The sequence below is a fragment of the Aotus nancymaae genome, unplaced genomic scaffold (genome assembly GCF_030222135.1).
Source record: "Aotus nancymaae isolate 86718 unplaced genomic scaffold, 86718_ANA_hifiasm-v0.15.2.pri h1tg000059l, whole genome shotgun sequence".
Taxonomy (NCBI): domain Eukaryota; kingdom Metazoa; phylum Chordata; class Mammalia; order Primates; family Aotidae; genus Aotus; species Aotus nancymaae.
The window spans coordinates 21,006,048-21,028,840 of NW_026988473.1; the positions used below are offsets into that span (position 1 = coordinate 21,006,048).

Genomic DNA, 22,793 nt, shown 5'->3' on the forward strand with positions numbered 1-22,793 from the left:
TTTCAAACAAACATATGAATATGATCATCTGTTCATTAGGTAGCTACAAATGCTAAGAGAAATTTGTGTAACACACACACTGTCCATTTGTGAACTTGCCCCTAATATGACAGCTTCCTCATTTCTTTTCTCCACAGGATTTAAATAAATATCTCTGGAATATGGATGTCATTTTTTACTTCTCTCTGAGGATGTTATGATTTTCTCAAATTAGAGTTGGGGATTTGTGTAACAAGAAGGTAGCAGAGTTGACACATAGACTATAAAGAATCAAGCTCACAGTATTATTTCATCTGCATCTTTCCCAATAGATCATATAGCAGTTAGTAGGAATTCAAAACATGCTTGTTGTATAAGTAAAAAGTAATAGCTACCATTAATGGAACATTTATTATGTGTCAGAGGTACTGCTTATTACTTTCCATAGGTTATCTTATTTAATATTGACACCAACACTTTTAGTTAAATACCATTATCACCACATTTTAAAGAGGAGAAAATAAGCTCAGAGAGTAACTAGCTCAAGGTGAGAAAGTCAGTGATTGACAGTCCAGAGTTAAACTAAGTATGACTTTATAATGCATGCAGATGATTATGTTATTTTATTCCCAAAGAACTAATAAACTGAAAAATAGCTATGAGTTTCCTTAAAGTCAAGTTCATCCTAAAAACCTAGCTGAAACATATCATGTGCTTTGCAATCTTACCTTGATGCTTTTCTAAGCAGGCGAGACTTGAACATCTAAATACAATAATATAAATACGTTTGAACCTAAATTCTGTTTCAAAACATTAGAAAACAGATGATATTCTATTTACTCATGTTAGGATAAGAATGAAAAGAAAGCAAGATACACACTGGCATCATTTCCTTTTTTTTCAATCAATATATTAACACATTTTTATTGAGTTATATGGATTATCACTATCTTGCTTCTGATTGAAGATGCCGGATAGGATATTGTCATAGTAAATATAATAATTCAATTCTTTATTGCATATTTATGTCAAAAGTCCCGTTGAGATTTGGAATGCTGGTGACACAAATGCAATTTTAAAAAATCTCTTTACTCATTTATATCCAGTAAAACAATATTAAATGATACATTCCCTCTTCCTTATGCTTAGCAATTTCAATCTCATGATTCTCTATTCAATGTATTATTTCTTGGGACATAATTTGCAAAGATTTTATCTTGAACATCAGTGTTTCTATTTTGGCTTTCCTTATAAATGATGTGTTCACATTCACATGGTGAAGATAGATTCTTGTGGAAATCATCATGGTAAATGAACACAAAACTATCAAATCGAAAAGAAGCTGGACAAAATGTGCAAGAGATGATTGCATTTACTGATACGAGAGTTTGAGTCCTGTGAGGTGTCAGCGTCTGTCGGACTGTAAGAATCACAAGGAGATCACTGTGTGCTTACTTGCCTTCATTCTTGCTCTGCGATATATTCAGCAGAAGCAGCAACAAGATGTGACAAGAGTCTCAATTGGAGAGAGAGAATTTGACCTCTTGTTAGAACGGAACTAAAGCCATCCTCACAGCATTAGCAAGAATTTTGGACAGAAATATATTTATAACCGAGCATTAATAAGACTGCACTTTGTCACAGGACCCTTAGGGTTTTGCTTTTCCAGCCGGAAACTTTTGTGGCCAGTGGTGCCTTTGCCCGAGGTGTTCTTGGGCCTGCTGGTCTTGTTCCACCCACTCGGCCCAGCAAGCTGCACTCAGCTCATGCTACTGGCCTAGACCCCATGCCTGCTGAAAGCAACAAGGTTTTGTGTGGCAAGTGGTGTGTGAGCAAGCAAGCATGAGGTCTGACCTCTGCACACTGCCAGGCATGCCAGTTGCTGTTTTGGGGCAGCCAGATCCAGGTGCTGGCACAGGTGCCAGCTCTGTGCAAGGCTGTGGCTGGACCAGAGGTACCACAAGGAGTTTCCACTGCAGGCATCTGTGTCTGGACAAGGGGAATGCAGTGGTGCCCAGCAGCTAGGAAATACCAGGAACTGCAGAGCCCCAAAGAGGATGTCACAGCCCTGGCTCTGGGAACCCCTAGGTCGTTTCTCCTCCTTGTTGCCAGCAATGTGATGAGCAAGGGGGCATGTTTCAGCCCTGTTTGTGTTACAGCTCTTTTAGTCCCACCATTTGGAGCTCTTGTCCCATTTCCAGAAAAAATGAGGTACATGGACAACTGGAGGGTGAGCATGATGGAGCTTTCTTGAGTAACAGAAGAGCTCTCAGAAGACACAAAGTGCATAGCTTGTTTCCACAGGCAAGATCCGAAGTGGATAGCTTGTTTCCACTGGCAGGTTGTCCTGAGAATGTCCAGGTCTAAGGGGAGAGGAGACCCGTAGTGGGTAACTCTGTGGGTAACTCCTTTCCACAGTCAAGTCCTCCCAAGTCAAAGAAACCCGAAGTTGGTAGCTCCTTCCCAATGTCTCTGTGAGTCTGGGGGTTTTATGGGCTCAGAAGGGAGGAAGTGCATGCTGATTGGTCCATGGGTGACCATGGGCAGGCTGGAAGAAGCACCATTAGTTCTCACTCCAGGCCATGGACTCCACCCAGAATTGGCTCTCATCTGTGCCTGGCTCCTGCTGGCTACCCAGAGCACACAGCCCCAGCAGTGCCTCCCCTGCTGCAGCTGGCATCCCCACAGTGGCCGTTGCAGATGGGCCATCACTGCTATCACGTTGACCCACCTTCTTGTAAGGGAAAGTTATTTGACACTAGATATTGACCATTTGCATCTGCATTGTTCTTATACACAGGGCTTCAGTCTTAGAATCTTAAGACTGTTGTTTAAGAATTGCCTAAGCAGATTCTAAATTCCAGTAGAACATCTGATATCAACCAGTTTAAGGACCCCCAAGCGAGGGACCAAGTCATCCTGAGAATACAATTTCTTCATCTTCCTGCCCATGACTTCACACTGCACTCTTCCACAACTCAAGGATTGCCACACTCACACTTAGACTCATTCCAAACCCTTAAAAACTCTAGCCCCAAAATCCTTGATGAGGCAGAATCCTAATGCTTTGGAAATTCCTTGGGTCACTGCAGCTTTGCAGACAGGGCCGTTGTCACTTTGAAGACAGCGAGGGAGTCCGAATCTAGGGATTATTTCATTAATCAGGACTTTCATTACCTCTTGGGCTTTCTCTGTTCTACAGGCGAAAGCCTCGACCCAGTGTGTGTAGGTGTCTACACGTACTAACAGATATTGATATCCCCAAGACTTAGGCATATGGGTAAAGTCCATTTGCCAGTCCTCACCTGGGTAATGACTGGTTCACTGTTCCCCAGGAGGAACTTTGCCATGTGCCAAAGGATTACTTTTCTGGCATATTTCACATCCTTCGACTGTTTCTTGGACAGCCTTGAAGAGACCTTTTTCTGTAAATACATATTTGGCCATTTGCCGTGTATTCTCTATACCCATGTGGAAGGTTTGATGTAGGGTTTTAAGTACTTTCCACCGGCTGGTAGCAGGTAGGAGTACTTTCCCCTCCTCAGTAGCTAGCCATCCTGAAGGAAGAAGATTACGTCTCCAGGAGATTGCTCACTCTACCTCTTCTGATGAGTATCGAGGTCTAGTTCCCTGGAGAGGGTTTTCCCATATTAAAGGTCATTCTAAAATTCTTGTCTAGCTGCCCTTTTTGCCTCTAGGTCAGCTCAGTGATTGCCCTCTGCTTCCTTATCTCCTTTTTGATGACCTCAGCAGTGTAAGACTGCCAACTCTTTGGGTTCTTGGACAGCTCATAATAAGTCTAAAATTCCCTTATGATATTTAATGGGAGTTCCTGCTGAGGTTAAGAACTCTCTTTCCTTCCATCTGGCAGCATGGGCATGCAGAACCAGGTAAGCATATTTGGAATCTGTGTATATGTTTATTCTTTTTCCTTTTCCTAATTTTAGAGCTCCAGTAGGGCTACTCGTTCTGCCAGCTGGGCACTGGTTCCAGGAGGAAGGGAATTCCTTTCAAGCACTGTTTGATCACTGACTACTGCATATCCTGCTTTCCAAACTCCATTTTCCACAAATGAACTTCCATCACTGTATAGGTTAAGGTCAGGATTGACTAGAGGAGTTTCTAAGAGATCCTCTGAAGCCGCATAGTTCTGGGCTATAACCTGCTGACAGTCATGTTCTGTGACTGCCCCTTCCTCAGAAAGAAAAGTAGCTGGATTGAGGGCTGCACATGTGCACAGCTGAAGTACAGGCCCTTCAGTCATTAAGGCCTGATATTTGAGTAAGCCTTCTTTAGAAGCCAGGATTCCAGCTACATCATGTGAAGTCTATACAGTTAGATCTTTCCCCTGCACTATTTTAACAGCTTCTGAGACTAGTATAGCCACCATGGCTATGACCCGCATGCAGTGAGTGTGGCCAGCCTTTGGCTACTGCATCACTTTCCTTACTTAGGTATGGAACAGGTTATGGCATGGTCTCCAGAGTCTGAGAACTCCCAGTGCCAATCCTGACTTTTCCCATAACATATAGGGAGAAGTCATTCCCTGTAGGAAGGCTTAAAGCTGGAGCCTGCAGTAGTGCCTGCTTCAGGGTCTGAAAAGCTGCCTTAGCTATAGGGTCCCATTGTATTAGATGGGTGTTAGCTTTTTGGGTTTCCTTAATCAGAGTGTTTAGGAATTTGGCTATTTTACCATATCTGGGAGTCCACAATTGGCAGAAACCAGTTATTCCTAAGAATCCCCACAACTGTTTTAAGGTCTTTGGATGGTGAAAGGCCAGTATGAGTTGGAGATGCTCTCCATCAAGGGCCTGAGTGCCCTTAGACAAGATAAGCCCTAGGTATTTTACCTCTTGCTTACAAAGTTGGGCTTTTGATTTGGAAACCTTATATCCACAGGTGGCAAGAAAGCTTAGGAGGTTCTGTTGCCTGCTGACACTGGGTCTCTGAGTTAGCAGTTAAAAGTAAGTCATCCATACATTGAAGAACCAGGGTACCTGGATGTGAAAAATTACTAAGGTCCTGAGCTAGAGCCTAGCCAAACAGGTGGGGGCTGTTTCTAAAGCCCTGGGGTAACACTGTCCAGATGAGCTGAGAATTCTGATCTAAAGGGTCTTCAAAGGTGAACAGAAGCTAGGAGTCAGGATGTAATGGAACACAGAAAAAGGCATCCTTAAGGTCCAAGACTGTAAACCACTGTGCCTCTCCTGGTATTTGAGAGAGCAAGGTGTATGGGTTGGGTACAGGTGGGTATAAAGGGATCACAGCTACATTAATAAGCCTGAGATCTTGCACCAGCCTCCATTGTCCATTAGGTTTTTGTACTCCTAAAATTGGAGTATTACAAGGGCTGTTATAGGACTTTACTAGACCCTGAGCTTTTAAGTTCCTGGCAATATCCTGTAGCTCTTTTTTAGCTTCCAGTCTTAGGGGGTACTGTCTCTGGTAAAGAAAAGAGGTGGGATCCTTTAGCCTTATTTGAATTGGCATACATTCTTTGCTTGCCCAAATTGTCCCTCCATTGCCCAAACCTTGGGATTAATTCCCTCTTTAAATAATAGGCAGGAGAGAGGGATTTCCTCTCTGACAATGTTAATATAATAATGGTTCCTGCTCTGGCTAACAGTTCCTGCCCTAGTAAGGCAGTGGAACTTTCTGGCATGATGAGGAAGGCATGGGAGAAGAGTATATCTCCCAGTTACAGCTTAGGGGCTGGGAGAAATATTGGGAGACTGCTTGTCCTAGGACTCCTGGGACTGTTACAGACTTGGAGGACAACCGTCCAGGACAGGAAAGCAAAACTGAGAAGACTGCACTAGTGTCCAGGAGGAGATCAACCTCCTGGCCCTCTATGGTCAGCTTTACTCGGGGCTTGGTGAGGGTGATGACTTGTGCTGGCACTTGCCCCAGACACCCTCAGTCCTGCTGTTGAGTCATCTGGTTAGCCACCTCAGGCCCTGGGAACCTTCAACCCTGGGAGAGTGTGCCTTCCAGTGATCCCCTTCGCTCAGTGGGCAAGGACGAGGAGGTGGTCCGTTCCTCTGGGGACAATTTCTCTTTAGTTTCCTGGTAGGCTGCAGTGGTAGCAAGCACTGCCAGACTGGTGGCTAACCCAAGCCTTTCCCTCTTCCCAGCCCCTTGGGTCTACTTGCTTGAAGGCCATGACTAGGGCTGCAGCCTTTCTCTGGTCTCCTGTTCCTTTCAGCCTGTTCCTCCTGGGCTTTATTATAGAACACTGAGGTTGCTGGATTTAGTAATGATTCTAGACTGTTCTGGCCCCAGGGCCAGCTTCTGGAGCTTCCATCTAATGTCTGCTGCTGATTGTGTAATAAATTTGTCTTTTAGTATTAGTTGACCCTCTATGGAGACTGGCGACAGGGGAGTATACTTTCTTAAGGCCTGCTATAACTGCTCAAGGAAGGCTGTTGGGTTTTCTTCCTATTTAGGGTGGATAACATTGTCATAGTTCATGGGCTTTTTCCTAGTTCTCCTTAATCCCTCAAGTATGCAGGTTAATAGGTGCCTATGACCCTAATCTTCCTGTTCTGAGTCAGGATCACAGTAAGGGTCCATGCTAGGGACTGCTTATCTACCTGTAGGAAATCTATCCTTTTCCTCTGGCATCATTTGGTCGTGTACTTGACTAAGGTACCAGGTGTACCTAAACTCTTGAGCCACTGCTAGAGCAGCCTCCCTCTCATTGCTGGTTAGGGTTTGACTGAGCAATAGCACAATATCTTTCCAATCTAATTCAAAGGACTGACCCAGCCCTGCAGAACATCTATGTACTTGTCTGAGTTATTTGAAAGTTTTCCTAGGTCCACCTTGATTTGCTTTAAGTCAGAAAGTGAAAAAGGAGTATGTACCTTGGTTGGGCCAAATTCTCCTCCTACTGCCTGTAGGGGGCAGAGTTGGAGCACCCTAGTAGCTTGAGGGCCCTTGGCCTTTCTTGACTCCTCTTGGGTTATAGGAGATAAGGAGACCTGGTCAGCATCTGTGGAGGGAAGGGCCACAGGGAGTTCCAAATGTGGGGGTAGTCCTGAGAAGGGGCCAGTAGGGTATAGGTTACAGGCCTTACACAGCTGAGGATTCTCCCTTAGAGAAAATAAAACTTGCACTTAGGGGACCTCAATCAATTTACATTCCCTCTTACAGAACAGGTCTAATTGTAGAAGGATTTTATAATTTATACTTCCCTTTAGGAGGCCAGGTTCCTTCACTCCGCGGTGGGTATCATGACCATGCTGTTTGGCAGAGAAAAATGAGCCTCTTCTTCTTTAAAGATTGTGGGTCAAATTGGTCCCAGTCATCCAGGGTACACTTTAGAGGTGACTTTGCCTTGGGAAGAGTAACACCCATCTGAAATCAAACACAGGGATGCCTGCATCCCTGGGTATTCCTTGCAACTGCTAGCCCTGGGGCGTCCCCCAGTTATAGCACCTTGTAGTTTCCTTGTGCCCTAGATGCGTGAGCATCTTCTGGGCCCCCCGTATGCTGGGTTTAATCACGGTTACCGGCATCATAGGCACACCCTCACTGTCTAAATGATCTTATGGCCACCTTAAGGACATTAGGACTGCTGAGATTAATGGCCCTGTACTGGCATGTCCTTGAAGGGCAGTGAGTCTTGGGCAAAGAGTGTCAATATTCCCCAGCAAGAGTTCAATTGACATAGGCCTGGCCATAAAGCCACCCTAGGAGGATAAACTCCTTGAGCAGGACCTCTAAGCACAACAATCTTAAAGAAGGTAAAGGATGGCTGCATGACCAAGGCCAGAACAATGCTCTCAGGACCTGGGTTCCCCCGCCAACCCCCCTTTCCTTCATAGGAATATGCCCTAGGGTTGTGGGGCCTGTAATTTACTATTTGAGCCTCAGACCAGGTCTGACTATGGTATTCTAGATGGAGAAGTTCTGCCGTATGGAGAGCCAATCGTAGGCAAGACAAATTGTACATCATTAAATTCTGGCACCATTCAGTTAGATTGGGAAATTAGGGGGTGACAAAAAACACAATGTCCTATAGCCTCCAGTACCCATTGATAGACTCTGACTCCATTAGGACATAACCTAGCACTGCAGACTAAGGGAACTGGCCCTGTGAACTTATACTATAGGAGGTCCTCATAGGCATCAGCCTGAGGGCACTGCAGGCATGGGTCCCTGGACTGCCATCCTGTACTGCCACCCCAAGAGCCTCATGTGTAGCAAATATCATAGAGAAAAGAGCTGGCAAGAAGTTTGCCTTATGGAAATCTGGACCCAGGAGGTTGGGGTCTGAGAGGCTGGGCATGGCTTGCACAGGCCACTGAGCCCGCTGCCCAACTCAGCCACTCCCATGGCCCGACGCAGCCATTACCACTGCTATGAGTCTGAAAGGCTGGGCGTGGCTCATGCACATGGCTTTTTCTTGGAGGTTTAAGTTGGGGGGGCCTGACCTCAACTGGACTGAACTGGAAGATTGAGATGCCCTTCCTCCTGCCGGCCCTCAGCTTGGCCCAGAGAAAGAAAAACCAGCAAGAAAGGGAAGCTGGTTTGGAGAAAGCCTGACGCCTTTGTCTTTAAGTCCCAGTAGCCGTGCTATTAAAAGTCTGGGCATGGCTTGCATAGGTGGCTGTGCCCACCTGGCCTTGCCTCTGCTGGCTGTGCTAGGCCCCACACAGGCCCAGTTGCCTGGTGTTCCTCCTTAACAAAATTAAAAGAAGTGAAAGGACAGATTAGCAAGGCAAAGGGGTCCTATACCCCTCACTGCTCTGAAGTATGACAATGTCCTCCTGGCTGTTTCGCCAAAGATGTAGGTGGGGGAGGAGGTGGGAGCATCCCAAACATCCTCCCAGTTTCCTGCTTTGATAAGCCCAGGTCCTTGGTCTCTCTAACCCCAGGAATTGGGAAAGAGGCCCAAGAAGCACAGTGAGCTTACCATTCAAATAAATATCCTGGACCCAAAGAGTTTAGCAGACAGCAATTTATTAGGCCGAGAGAGAAATAGCTTAGAGGAAAGAGCCTGGAAGAAGAGAGAGAGAGAGAGAGAGAGAGAGAGAGAGAGAGAGAGAGAGAGAGAGAGCGCACTCCCATGCTGCCGTGGGAGACTATCCAAGGAAAAAATTTGTATAGGTAAGGAGCATTGGGGTTTTAACCCTGGAGTTATTCCCTCCCCATTCATATTCTCATCAAATGGGAGGAGTTCTGCTAGAGTTTTTAATTTTTCTTTCTGAATCTTTCTTTCTTTCTTTCTTTTTCTTTCTTCTTTTAATGTTTACCAACTATGCTCTTTTCTTTCCTTTCCTTTTTTTTGTTCTTATTATACTTTAAGCTTTGGGGTAGGGTACATTTGCACATCCCCCAGGGTTGTGGCATAGGAACACACACGCCGTGGTGGTTTGCAGTCTCCGTCCCCCGGTCACCTACATCAGGCATTTCTCCCAGTGTTTTCCATCCCCAGCCTCCCTGCCCCCTGCTGTCCCCCTCATAGCCCCCCACCCCCAACCTACCCCAGTGTGTGATGTTCCTTTCCCCGTGCCCACATGTTCTCATTGTTCAGCACCCACCTATGAGTGAGAATATGCAGTGTTTGATTTTCTGTTCTTGTGTCAGTTTGCTGAGAATGATGGTTTCCAGATTAATCCATGTCCCTACAAAGGACACAAACTCATTGTTTTTTTGGTTGCATAGTATTCCGTGGTGTATATGTGCCACATTTCCTTTGTCCATTCTATCATGGAAGGGCATTTGGGTTGGTTCCAGGTCTTTGCTGTAGTAAATAGTGCTGCAGTGAATATACGTGTGCTGGTGTCTTTACAGTAGAATGATTTATAATCCTCTGGGTATATACCCAGCAATGGGATTGCTGGGTCAAATGGTATTTCTATTCCTAAATCCTTGAGGAATTGCCACACTGTCTTCCACAATGGTTGAAGTAATTTATACTCCCACCAACAGTGTAAAAGTGTTCCTTTTTCTCCACATCCTTTCCAGCATCTGTTGTCTCCAGATTTTTTAATGAACGCTATTCTAACTGGCATGAGATGGTATCTCAATGTGGTTTTGATTTGCATTTCTCTAATAACCAGTGATGATGAGCATTTTCTCATGTTTCTTGACCACATAAGTGTCTTCTTTTGAAAAGTATCTGTCATATCCTTTACCCACATTTTGATGGGGTCGTGTTTTTTTCTTGTAAATCTGCTTTGGTTCCTTTTAGATTCTGGATATTAGACCTTTGTCAGATGGGTAGATCGCAAAATTTTTTCCCATTCTATTGGTTCCTGTTTCACTCTAATGATTGTTTCTTTTGCTTTGCAGAAACTCTTAAGTTTAATTAGATCTCATTTTTCTATTTTGGCTTCTGTTGCCAATGTTTTTGGTGTTTTAGTCCTGAAGTCCTTGCCTATGCCTATGTCCTGAATGGTATTGCCTAGGTTTTCTTCTAGGGTTTTTATAAAAGTGTTAGGTCTTATGTTTAAATCTTTAATCCATCTGGAGTTAATTTTAGTGTAAGGTGTAAGGAAGGGATCCAGTTTCAGCTTTCTGCACATGGCTAGCCAGTTTTCCCAACTCCCTTTATTGAACAGGGAATCCTTTCCCCATTGCATGATTTGTCAGTTTTGTCAAAGATCAGATGGTTGTAGATGTGTGGCATTGCTTCCAAGACCTCTGTTCTGTTCCATTGGTCTATATCTCTAATTTGGTACTTGTACCATGCTATTTTGATTACTGTATCCTTGTAGTATAATTTTAAGTCTGGTAATGTGATGCCTCCAACTTTGTTCTTTTTGCTTAGGATTGTCTTGTCTATGTGGGCTCTCTTTTGGTTCCATATGAAGTTTAAAGTGGTTTTCTCCAGTTCTGTGAAGAAGGTCAATGTCAGCTTGATGGGGATAGCATTGAATCTGTAAATTACTTTGAGGAATATGGCCATTTTCACAATATTGATTCTTTCTAACCATGAGCATGGAATGTATTTCCATCTGTTTGTGTCCTCTCTTATTTCCTTGAGCAGTGGTTTATAGTTCTCCTTGAAGAGGTCATTTACATCCTTTGTTAGTTGTATTCCTAGGTATTTTATTCTCTTTGTAGCAGTTGCGAATGGGAGTTCTCTCGTGGTTTGGATCTCTGATGTCCGTTATTGGTGTATAGAAATGCTTGTGATTTCTGCACATTGATTCTGTATCCTGAGACTTTGCTGAAGTTGTTTATCAGCTTAAGAAGGTTTTTGGCTGAGATGATAGGGTCTTCTAAATATATGATCATATCATCTGCAATTTGACTTCCTCTTTTCCTAATTGAATAAAACATTTCTTTTTCTTGCCTAATTGCTCTGGCTAGATCTTCCAATACTCTATTGAATAGGAGTGGTGAGAAAGGGCATCCTTGTCTAGTGCCAGTTTTCAGAGGGAATGCTTCCAGTTTTTGCTCGTTCAAAATGATATTGGCTGTGGATTTGTCATAAATAGCTTTTATTATTTTGAGATATGTTTCATGATAACTCATGCTTTCAGCCTGGTGGCATTCTCCTTTACTGGAGTTGCAGAGGCTATAGGGGAAGTGCAGTATCTGGACCAGAGTGCCGAGGGGTTAAGGTCCCCGATCCTCCAGGTCAGTTACACTTCCTGGGTGGGGCAGTGCCTCCCTGGTTCAGTTAGCACTCTTTGGGCTACTCCCACCTTGCCATTTCATCCTCTTTGGGCTATTCCCACTGTCCAACCAGACCCATTGGAATGAACCTGGTACCTTGTTTGGGAATGTGGAGGTCACTCACATTCTGGGTCTCTCTCACTGGGAACTGCCTTCTGGAGTTGTTCCTATTTGGCCATCTTGGTGGAAGTCTCCAAAACTATGCTCTTTAAAATCACAGTACTAGGGCTCTTTTGCAAGACCAAATCCTGCATATTAGTAGAATTTCTTTTTTCTATCTGCCACAATTTCTTCACCTCTTCATTTCTTTCAATGATCTGCAGTGTTTCAATGTGAGGTCACCATCAACAATTGCTCCTGTTTCCCAATAGGAGGAACATCCCTAGGAGACTATTTGGAAAGTGAGTGTGCGGCACTGGCTGGGGCCGCAGGTAGAACCTGTGGGTGGGCAAGAGTGCCAGTGGATGGACAGCGAGATGGTGGAGAGGGAGGGGCAGCCGAATTTTTCTACCTAGCCCGCATACAGGAAAGACAAAGAACTTTACATTCCCTGATAGGGTGTAGATGGAGGTGTGGTGCTGGAAATCTCTTACCACACCCCTTGAGGACCCTGGAAGAGAAGATTTTTTTCTTTAACACAGTCCCTCAGTTACAGAAGCCTGAAATAAACCTACTGACAAAAGACAGAAAATAAGATTTCTATTAGTGAGCCTTAGTATTTAAACATCATGATTCAACCTTAAATGGGGCTCTTTTAGCTTTCATGTCAAGACCAGATGGTAGGCAAGAGCCAAGGGTAGGTGTTCTGAATTCTACATAAAGGTTTGAAGCCACATTTGCCTACCATGGGACACAAAATTCCTTACCCTTCCTATAATATAAAGGACACATATAAGGAAGAGTTAATCTGTGTCCTGATCTAATTTTACTACAAGATAACATTATTTTAATGATGTAGTTTTGCTTTTTAGAAAATATTGGCTCTTTGATTCAGACATGTCGAAAGGCCACAGTGATTGAGTGGAGCTAAGAAACTGTCAACTTGCACCTACGTCCATCTGCGAAGTCTGGCTCTGTTGTTTAGTATATCTTGCACTTGTTCTTTGCCCTTAAGCCAATTATACTGATATTGATATATTATAGATATAATTGGCCACAAGGCTAAATGGGAGGCTCTCTATTTCCACTTGTGAACCCCGAAGATTTGAGACAGGTCTCAGTTAATTTAGAAAGCTTATTTTGCCAAGGTTGAGGACCCATGAATTTTGGACAAAAGTAGGTGACACAGCCTGAGGAAGTCCTGACAACATGTGCCCAAGGTGGCCGGGGCACAGTTGGTTCTATACATTTTAGGAAGATATGAAACACTATATATAAGAAGTACATTGGTTTGGTCTTGAAATGCAGGACAACTGGAAGCAAAGGGAGGAAGACTCAAAGCGGGGAGAGGGCTTCCAGGTCTCAGATAGGTGAGAGACAAATGGCTGCATTGTTTTGGGTTTCTGATTAGCCTTTCCAATGAAGTCAATCAGGTATGCATTTATGTAGTGAGCAGAGAGATAACTGAATAGAATGGGAAGCAGGTTTTCCCTAAACAGTTTTCAGCCTGAGTTTTCCTTTCAGTTTAGTAATTTTGGGAGCCCAAGATATTTTCCTTTCACACCCTACAGAGAACATGACTCAATTTGAAGCATCTTACTGTGTAGCACATATTCACATTTAAATATTTGGAGCTGCTTACACAAGAAAAGTCCAGCTTAGACCAATCATTAGACTCAACATTTTTTAAGTAATAAGACCTATGATACATCTGGAAGAAACATGAAGATTCACATAAAGTCTGAGTTTTAACAGTTGTGAAACAAGTTAATAGCTGTGGGGCCTTGGCCATACCTTGTAACTTCACTAAATATCAATTTCTTTCTGTTAAAAAAAAATGATTAATTCCTGGCAGATCTTTTAAAATTGTCTTTAGGATTATATGGAATAAAACATTAAAAAAGACTTTTTTACACTAGAGCCTGTTAAACGAAATCAAAAGCAGGCATATTTCAAATGCACGAAGGTGGGAGATTGTGCCTAAAGAAAAAGTTAACATTCTTTAAAATTTTTTTTCATCATGCAATTTTAAATACAAGCTGCATTTCTGCAACGCTCAATTTACCAACCTCTTTAGGGGATCTTGTATAATTGGAAGAAGTTTGAGAAATTTGGTGGCATTGTGATATGTAGATGTTTTAACAAGAAGATCAGCAGCTCATCCAAGTACCTTTGACTCTAGAGAGATATAACACTTTTAGGTGGAAACCTGAAATATACTTGGACATCTGCATAATGACTGAAATTAGCATAGGTTTACATGGTACACAACTTCATTAGAATTTTGATGCCTTGGGAAGGAACAGAAGGCTGTAAATTTCCTAAGGGAAAGTCTCTGGAGAGTGTGAAGGCCTTAAACAAAATCAGCCCAATGTGAAAGGCATGTTGTGAATGGCTGAAAGGACACAAACAGAGTTCATCGAGCAACAGATGTATTGCCTTTTTCAAAAAAAAAAAAAAAAAAAGAGACCCACTTCTGTGATGCAAGCACTCTTACCATACAAGGGAGACAAATATCAGGTGGCCTCTCTGTTCTGCTTGTGGAAGTGATGCAGAATAAGCCTGCTCACTCAATACATATGGATGGCCATAAATATTTCTTATAAATTCTTGTGTGAAAAAGAGGAGAAAAGTAAGGAGAAAAAAAAAAGGAGAAAACAAGAATGGGAGAACAGGAAAGGTAGAGTAGAGAAGGAGAGAGAAGAAAAGAAGGGTCGGTGGCTCATGCCTGTAATTCCAGCACTTTAGGAGGGTGAGGTGGGTGGATCACTCGAGGTCAGGAGTTCAAGACCATCCTGGCCAACATGGTGAAACCCTGTCTCTACTAAAAATACAAAAAATAGCCAGGCATGATGGTGCATACATGTAACCCCAGCTACTTAAGAGGCTGAGGGAGGAGAATTGTTTGAACCCGGGAGGTGGAGATTACAGTGAGCCAGGATCACACCATTGTACTACACCCTGCGCATCACAGACAGACTCTGTCTCAAAAGAAGGGTTGCAGATGGGTGGCCAAAAAGAAAAAGAAAAACTACCATCAAATCTGCTTTATCTTTATAGTTAGCAGTCATAAGGATGTAGGTTCAAAAGATTCTAGACTATAAGCTGCTAAGACGTAGTGCTATGGTTTGGCTCTGTGTCCCCACCCAAATCTCATGTTGAATTGTAATTCCCAACTTTGAGGGAGGCACCTGGTAGGAGGTTATTGGCTCATGGAGGTGGATTTTCCTTTTTCTGTTCTCATGATAGTGTATTGTACCAGAGTGAGCATAGAAAGTCAACACCAAGACAAAAGTATGCCAAATTGCAGGGTCTTTATAGCCGGTGGCCACGGAGGATGCACGTCTCTCCAACCCGTGGCCCTGAAAGGAGGATGTCAAGACCTTTTATGCCCATAAACCACCTCCTGGGTGGGGGTGGGGGTGGGGGTGAGGGGCTTTGGACATTCTGATTGTTACTTAAGTGGTTCATAGAATTCAAGATAAGCGTTAGTTTACACATTGCCTGGGTAGGGTGGAAATTACAGACCTTAGTTACTTATTACAAGTCAGAGGGGCCAAGATGGCATGGATTTGGACTGCTTGCCTGTCACATCAGGGTTACAGAAAGAGTTTCAACAGAAAGCTGAGGTATGGTTGAGGTATGCAGTTTTATGAGGCTTTTACCATGTCACGTGAGTTCTCATGAAATCTGATGGTTTAAAGGTGTGTGGAACCATCCTCTTCCTCTTCCTGCCATATAAGACCTGCCTTGTTTCCCTTTCACCACAATTATAAGTTTCCTGAGGTCTCCCAAGCCATGCAAAACTGTGAGTCGATTAAACCTCATTTGCTTCTTCCAGTTTCAGTTATGTCTTTTTATAGCAGTGTGAGAACAGACTAATCGACTCTGCCAGAGATTTTGAGACCTGCCAAATTTTCAGCCACACTCTTCACATGGAGATAATAAGAAATGACTCCTTTCCTCCCATTTGTGCCAACGGTGGGATCTTCTATCTGAATTTGTGAGCAAAGTGCAAAGCTGTCCAGGACAGTGGGTTTCTGTAGAGTCTTCAAACTTCAGGGGGCAACAGTATAACATAGCAATGAGGCTTTCAAAACTTTTATCAAGGTCTCTTCTAGTATTTTCTGTCATGTGAACCTAATGTTTTTTCTACTGAACAGAGCCCATAGACTTAATAATAGCATGTTTGTTTGTTTGTTTGTTTGTTTGTTTTTGTTTTTGAGATGGAGTTTTACTCTTATTGCCTAGGCTGGAGTGCAAGGGCATGATCTAGGCTCACTACAACCTCTACCTCTTGGATTCAAGCAATTCTGCCTCAGCCTACCAAGTAGCTGGGATTACAGGCACCCACCACAATGCCTGGCTGTTTTGTTTTGTATTTTTAGTAGAAATGGGAATTCACCATATTGGCCAGGCTGGTCTCAAACTCCTGACCTCAGGTGATCCACCCACTTCAGCCTCCCAAAGTGATGGGATTATAGGCATGAGCCACCACAGCCAGCCTCCATATTGTTATTAATCAACCAGACCAACTATTCCCTTATTCTTCTAGGTTGATATTAAACACATGATTCCCTCCTTGAGTTTATTTGAATCCAACCAGAATGGCACTTGACCATTCAAGTAGCCTTTGTGTTATTATGAATGATGACAGTCACTGCCTTTTTGAAAGGTTACATACATGCACCATCATGCCTGGCTAATTTTTGTATTTTTAGTAGAGACAGGGTTTCACCATGTTGGCCAGGATGGTCTCGAACTCCTGACCTCGGGTGATCCACCCACCTCACCCTCCTAAAGTGCTGGAATTACAGGCATGAGCCATCATGCCCGGTTTTCCAACCCTTCTTTTCTCTCTCCTTCTCTACTCTACCTTTCCTGTTCTCCTATTCTTGTTTTCTCCTTTTTTTCCCCTAATTTTCTCCTCTTTTTCACACAAGTATTTATAAGAAATATTTATGGCCAGCCATATGTATTAAGTGAGCAGGCTTATTCTGCATCACTTCCACAAGCAGAACAGAGAGGCCACCTGATATTTGTGCCCCTCGTATGGTAAGAGTGCTTGCATCACAGAAGTGGGTCACTTCTTTTTTTGATATTAACACATATTACTTAAGTATGAGATTAATACACATACAAAATTATATTAAAGTAGATGTGAAAATAAATTCAAATAGATTTTCAGATCAACTAAATGAATAAATAACTAGGCAAATGAAGTTGGAAAGGGACCCGATACTAGTTTGTTCTCACACTGCTATGAAGGAATACCTGAGACTGTGTAATTTATGAAGAAAAGAGGTTTAATTGACTCACAGTTCTTCATGGCTGGGGAGCACTCAGGAAACTTACAATTGTTGTGAAAGGCACCTCTTCACAGGGCAGCAGGAAAGAGAATGAGTGACAACAGGGGAAATGCCAGACACTTAGAAACCATCAGATCTTGTGAGAACTCACTATCAAGAAAATGGCATGGAGAAACCACCACCATGATTCAATTATCTCCACCCAGTCCCGCCCTTGACACATGGGGATGATTGGGATTATAATTCAAGGTGAGATTTGGGTGGGAACATAGAGCTGAACCATACCATTGGCCCCGACCCCTCCAAAATATCATGTCCTCGCATTTCAAACAATAATGCCCTTCCAACAGTCCCAGAAAGCCTTAATTCAGCATTTACCCAAAAATAAAAGTTCAAAGTTTCACTTGAGACAAATCAAGTCCCTTCTGCCTGTAATTCTGTAAAATCAAAAGCAAGTTAGTTACTTTTTAGATACAATGCACTCCAGGCATTAGGTAAATACACCCATTCCAAATGGGATAAATTGGCCAAAACGAAGGGACTACAGGCCCCCTGCAAGTTTAAAATCCAATAGGGCAGTAATTAAACCTTAAACTTTCAAAATGAGCTCCTTCTACACCATTTCTCACATTCAAGGCATAGTGATGCAAGAAGTGAGCTCCAATGACCTTGGGCAGCTCTTCACCTGTGATTTTGCAGGGAATAGCAGCCCTCTTATCTACTTTCATGGGCTGGAATTGAGTGTCTATGGCTTTTCCCAGCACACAGTGCAAACCGTCAATGGATCTACCATTCTTGGGTCTGGAGGATGGTGGCCCTCTACTCACAGCTCCACTAGACAGTACCCCAGTGGGGGCTCTGTGTGGGTGTTCCAACACCACATTTTCCTTCTGCACTTCCCTAGCAGAGGTTCTCCATGAGGGCTCTGCCCCTCAGCAAACTTCTGTCTGAACATGCAGGCATTTCCATACATCCTTCGAAATCTTGGTGGAGGTTCCCAAACCTCAGTTCTGTGCACTCACAGGATAAACACATGGAAGCTGCCAAATCTTGGGGCCTGCACCCTCTGAAGCAATGGCCCATGCTGTACCTTGACCCCATTTAGAATGTCTAGCAGGAATGCAGGACACCAAGTCCCAAGACTGCACAAAGCAGCAAGGTCCTAGGCCCAGCTTATGAGACCAGTTTTTTCTCCTAGGCCTCTTGGCCTGTGATGGGCAGGGCTGACATGAAGACCTCTGACATGGCCTGGAGATATTTTCCCCATTTTCTTGATGATTAACATTTAGATCCTCATTACTTATGCAAATTTCTGCAGTGGGCTTGAATTTCTCCTCAGAAATGAGGTTTTCTGAGGACATTGAGTTGTGTGATCCTACTATCTCTTCCTATTCTTTAGTGCTGTGACTTTTTTTAAAAAAAAACACTACTTTCTCTGAGCCTCATTCTTCTTATCTTTAAAAATGGGAAGAATGCCTACCTCATATTGTGATTTGAAGGATTAGAAAATAGTAATTAAGTATCTCTTCCTATACAAGTCTATTTCATTCCTGAATTTAGTTAACAAGAGTTCGTAGAGCAAGTTGAGATAATGAATATAACACTGTTTGAATCTATTTGAGTTCAATATTTTATATAGCAAGTGAATTTCGAGTAGTATGTATTTATCAAATGTTTTTAATTCCTGAATATCTATGAAAGCACCTTACATACGAGGCAATCCTCACTAAAGATTTGCTCCTGTTTTCTTGACCTTGAGGCTAAAGATGACCTTGTTTAGTTTTGCAGCCCTGGCATCTAGCATATTACCTAATAGACAGGAGGTGCACAGTGGATGTTTGTGGCCTTTAGGCAAGTCATGAGACCCTGCTCCCTGCTAAGCCTTGTCTGTAAAATATATTCAATAATATATATCCCCAATTGAGATTTTGTAAAGAATGGTCAAAAGATCATTTTCAAAAAAGTTAAAATCACAGCTGTCATACAAATATAAAATGAACAGATGTTAAAGATTTTTCATCACTCATTTATCAGTGACAGAACCAGAGTATTCTAACTAGTTCAAAGGAAAATGCAAAATAAAGACACATATAAATAAGAAATATTGAAATGGATTTGTAAATGCAAGCAAAACTAGCTTCTTTCATGGAGAAGGAAATCAAGTGAACCACATTATTGAACAGAAAAATAAAACTGTCTACAGAGAAAAAATATTTTGCATTGCTAGCAAGTATTTACAATTGACTGAGTTGTAAATACTATAAACTTCTTCCGTAGAATCACTTTCTGATAAGCAGAAGGGTGCGCTAAATATATAGTTTTCTATTGATGCTCCAGTGTTTCCCTAGTGGATAAATTAGATAAGGCATGGAAATTGCTTAATTGGTGCCTAGCTTATAGTGGATATACAACAGATGGGTATTTTATTAAATTTTAACAAATTTAAATAAATTTGTCTTGTGTCTTCTAGATATTTCATAAATTGAACGAGAATTGGGCAATCATTTATTCTACTTTCCAGCTTTAGTATTCATTCTCCCATGTAATTCAGGACTTTTTTCCTTCTTTTTCTTTCTCTCTTTCTCTCTCCTCTCTCCCTTTTCCCCCATCTATTTTTAATTAGCTGTACTATGTTTTCTTACCATGTACCAGGAAGGATCTGCAAATTGCAGAACATGTTTTGTCCTAAATATTCCTCTAATAAAACAGAATGACACTGATCAAAACTAAGTCTGAGAAAAAATTTACAAAACTGTTTGTTCCTAAACTTGTGGCAAGGGGATACCTCTGCTATATCTTTTATTTAAGCCAAGTTTCCAAAGAGTTGGAAGGAGAGTAAATTTTAGGATGTAAAATAAAAGAATAGTCAGACTTACCTGACTGGCAAATGTTCTATTAAGCTAGGATTATGGAAACTAGAGAGATTTTCTAAATGGTACATTTTATAAATATTGGTTGGCTACAAGGGGGAACTTGAGCAGTTTGGGGATGTTTCAAATGAGAGAAGTTTAATGTGAGGGGCAGAGGGTTTTCTGTGGCTATTTTTGGAAACAAGAGGGCACTAATGGGTGGTTTGTCATGTCATAATGATTCTTATGGTCTGGTCAAAGAGAACTACTATGGCTGTCAGTTTCTTAATAAAAACTCGTTAATATAAAAGAATGTTACAGTAAATAAGCAATATAGTGTAGATGCACAGGAAGTTATTTTTGTTAAATTTAGTTAAAAGAGTACTGTAAATCCTAAATAGACATGCAATTTCAGGCCAAAACAAATATAATGGGGAAAAATTATGTGATGTCAAATAACAAAATTTCAACAAATTGGGTTTGACAATCGAATTGACTTTTATTAATGATTCTTGTATTGGGCAGCATCTCATCTATAAAAATAGGAATGCACTTCATTAGATACAGCAGAACAGTCAGTTTTTCAAAGGTAGCTCGAGCAGAAACAAGGCAACAGCATATACATAAAAGCAGATTGGTTAATGTCAGGTCACTTTTCTTGTTAGGAAAGTTAAGGTAGAGGAGACTTCCTTATCATGCTGGGTCAGGATGACTGGCCCTCTTTCAAATGGTTTATGTGAATCTCTAGTTATTTTGGGGAAAAAAATGGACTGGAGATTTTCCTGTTTTTTAAAGTATTACTTCAATTGCATGGCACTTAATATGAGTGGCTCCATTTTGGTTTGGTCTACTGGGGCCTATTGCAGGAGTTTAGTCCAAAACACGGCCTTCTCCAAATTTTATTTAATAGTGCTTAAAGGGTTTCATCATAATATGATATATTGTGACAGGAAATTCATTATCTATGTTTCTTTGGAATTCTTAATTAGCCTAGTATCAAAATAACTCCTTTCATTTGTCTTAGGTCAGATTCAACACACAAAAAAAATTTTGATATTAATTATTTAAACAAAACAAAGCAATAATCAATGGTCTTCCTCACAATCTGACTAAAACACATGGAAAATATATTCAGTTTAAGTGAACTTATCATCTAACCTCCCCTATTTTTAAGTCTTTGCTTTATAATTTGAAAAATTAGACTAAAAAACAATCTGTCAAACAGTATGGATTGTAAGTTCTTAGAAATATTACTGATTGAATAAAATAATACATGTAAAAGTAACTCACATAGCCCCAGGCCTATGGTAACTTCTCAGATGTTAAATTCCTTTCCACCTTCTTAGGGCATGCAGGAACAAGCAAATTTTAATCAAAGCTATTGTATTGAGTCTCTAATCAATAAACTTTTATTTAACCTTTACCAGTCACCTGGACATCTACTACTTGGTGTAATTGTATTTCCAAAATACTATAACATTAGTATAGTTTTTCGAAGAGAAAATATGTTTTCCCATTATTTTCTATCATATAAAAAATAAAAACGGTCAACATGTTTTTTCTTTTTCTTTTTTAGTGTGAGTTATAGATGTTAAAATCTACCAGCATTTATTGAGCATTAAATAATACTAATTATGTCCTTTTATTCTATTTTATGTAGGAGTTACTGAAAAAGCAAGGATAACTTATGTGGATTAACAATATGGAAACATCCTGAAACTACTTTGGAATCACCATAAATTAAGTGGATTCAAACTTTGCAAACAGGGAAACCAGTCCATGAACAATTTGCTACAGGTAAGTGAGAGGCATCATTTACTCGATGAGAATCCTTCAAAAATTTATTGTCTATGGAGTTAATTACATTTCAGATAATTCTAATTCTCCTTTGGTACAGCTGACAGTTTCTCTTCCCTCCCGAATGTACACATGTGGATGCTGGCATATGGCCAAATGTCTAGCCATTTCATCTTGTTCATTCGGGCTTCATTCAGTTACAAAAAGAGAAAGCAGGGGGGAAAAGTTCCCACCTCATAAAACTTTTACCAGTAGTGATTTATGCAGAAGGGCAGGAGTCAAACTGTTTCTAAACAGATGTTTCTGAGCACTACCACGGGAGTTAAAAGAGTGGCAGATTGGCCTGCTTGGTATTCAGAATAAAACAGGTGGACAAATGGTGAAGCCCCAGCTCCCATTTTTGAAACTGGGGCAGTGGTTCAGTCATTCATATGGAACAAAGTGTTTGGGAATGGTTGCTGGCTTTCGATTATCTCTGAAAACCTGAAGAGATTGGAAAGCTTGATGTGGTGACAGCATGAAAATATTTTCTGCTGGGCTATTGGGTAAGTTCCACTTGTCTGAAGGAACGAGTGGGGAAGAATGAAAGTCTGAGTAACTCAGAACAAGTGGCAGCTTGTAAGCTGAAGGATTGGGTTGTGGCATCCTCTGTAGTTAATAATTGTTATACCATCAAGAGTCAAGGAGACTCACACCTAGAAATAGGAGCTACCTAGCTCTGTACGATTGAAACAATCTCTTCATTCATCTGTGGGGTTTCACTGTGTTAAGGGGGAAAAAAAGATCAAATTTTAGTTAAATTAAGCACCATTCAGGGTAGGGGAGAAGTTTGTACTTTCCCTTTTAACTGGCAACTACTTGAATTATTTGTGCTGTCTTAAGGCATAAGTAGATATGTTATAAGTAGACCGGAAATGAAGGTAAAAAGTATTGCTCATGCATTTTCCTGTTAATATTTAGCTCTCTCTCAGTTGCATTTATAACAGCTATCTGTCCTACATTCATAACTCATGATTCTCCCAGAAGACAACCCTTTCTTTCATCAACTCCATCACATTATGTAGATTAAGCTGAATAGAAGATATGTTAATCTATCTTCAGGGATATCACTTTATTTGGAGAGTCA

The 22,793-nt window shown here is 41.6% G+C and overlaps 1 protein-coding gene across 18 annotated transcripts in view; it reads left to right on the forward strand.

The window, feature by feature from the left end:
* Positions 1-22,793, forward strand: part of LRRC4C (leucine rich repeat containing 4C) — a 1,360,095-nt gene that overhangs the window by 787,969 nt on the left and 549,333 nt on the right. For all 18 annotated transcript variants that reach the window (XM_064365013.1, XM_012452372.3, XM_021665523.2 and 15 more), the window contains one exon: positions 21,531-21,667. The gene's annotated coding sequence lies outside the window, so the exon portion shown is untranslated. The remainder of the gene's footprint in view (positions 1-21,530; positions 21,668-22,793) is intronic.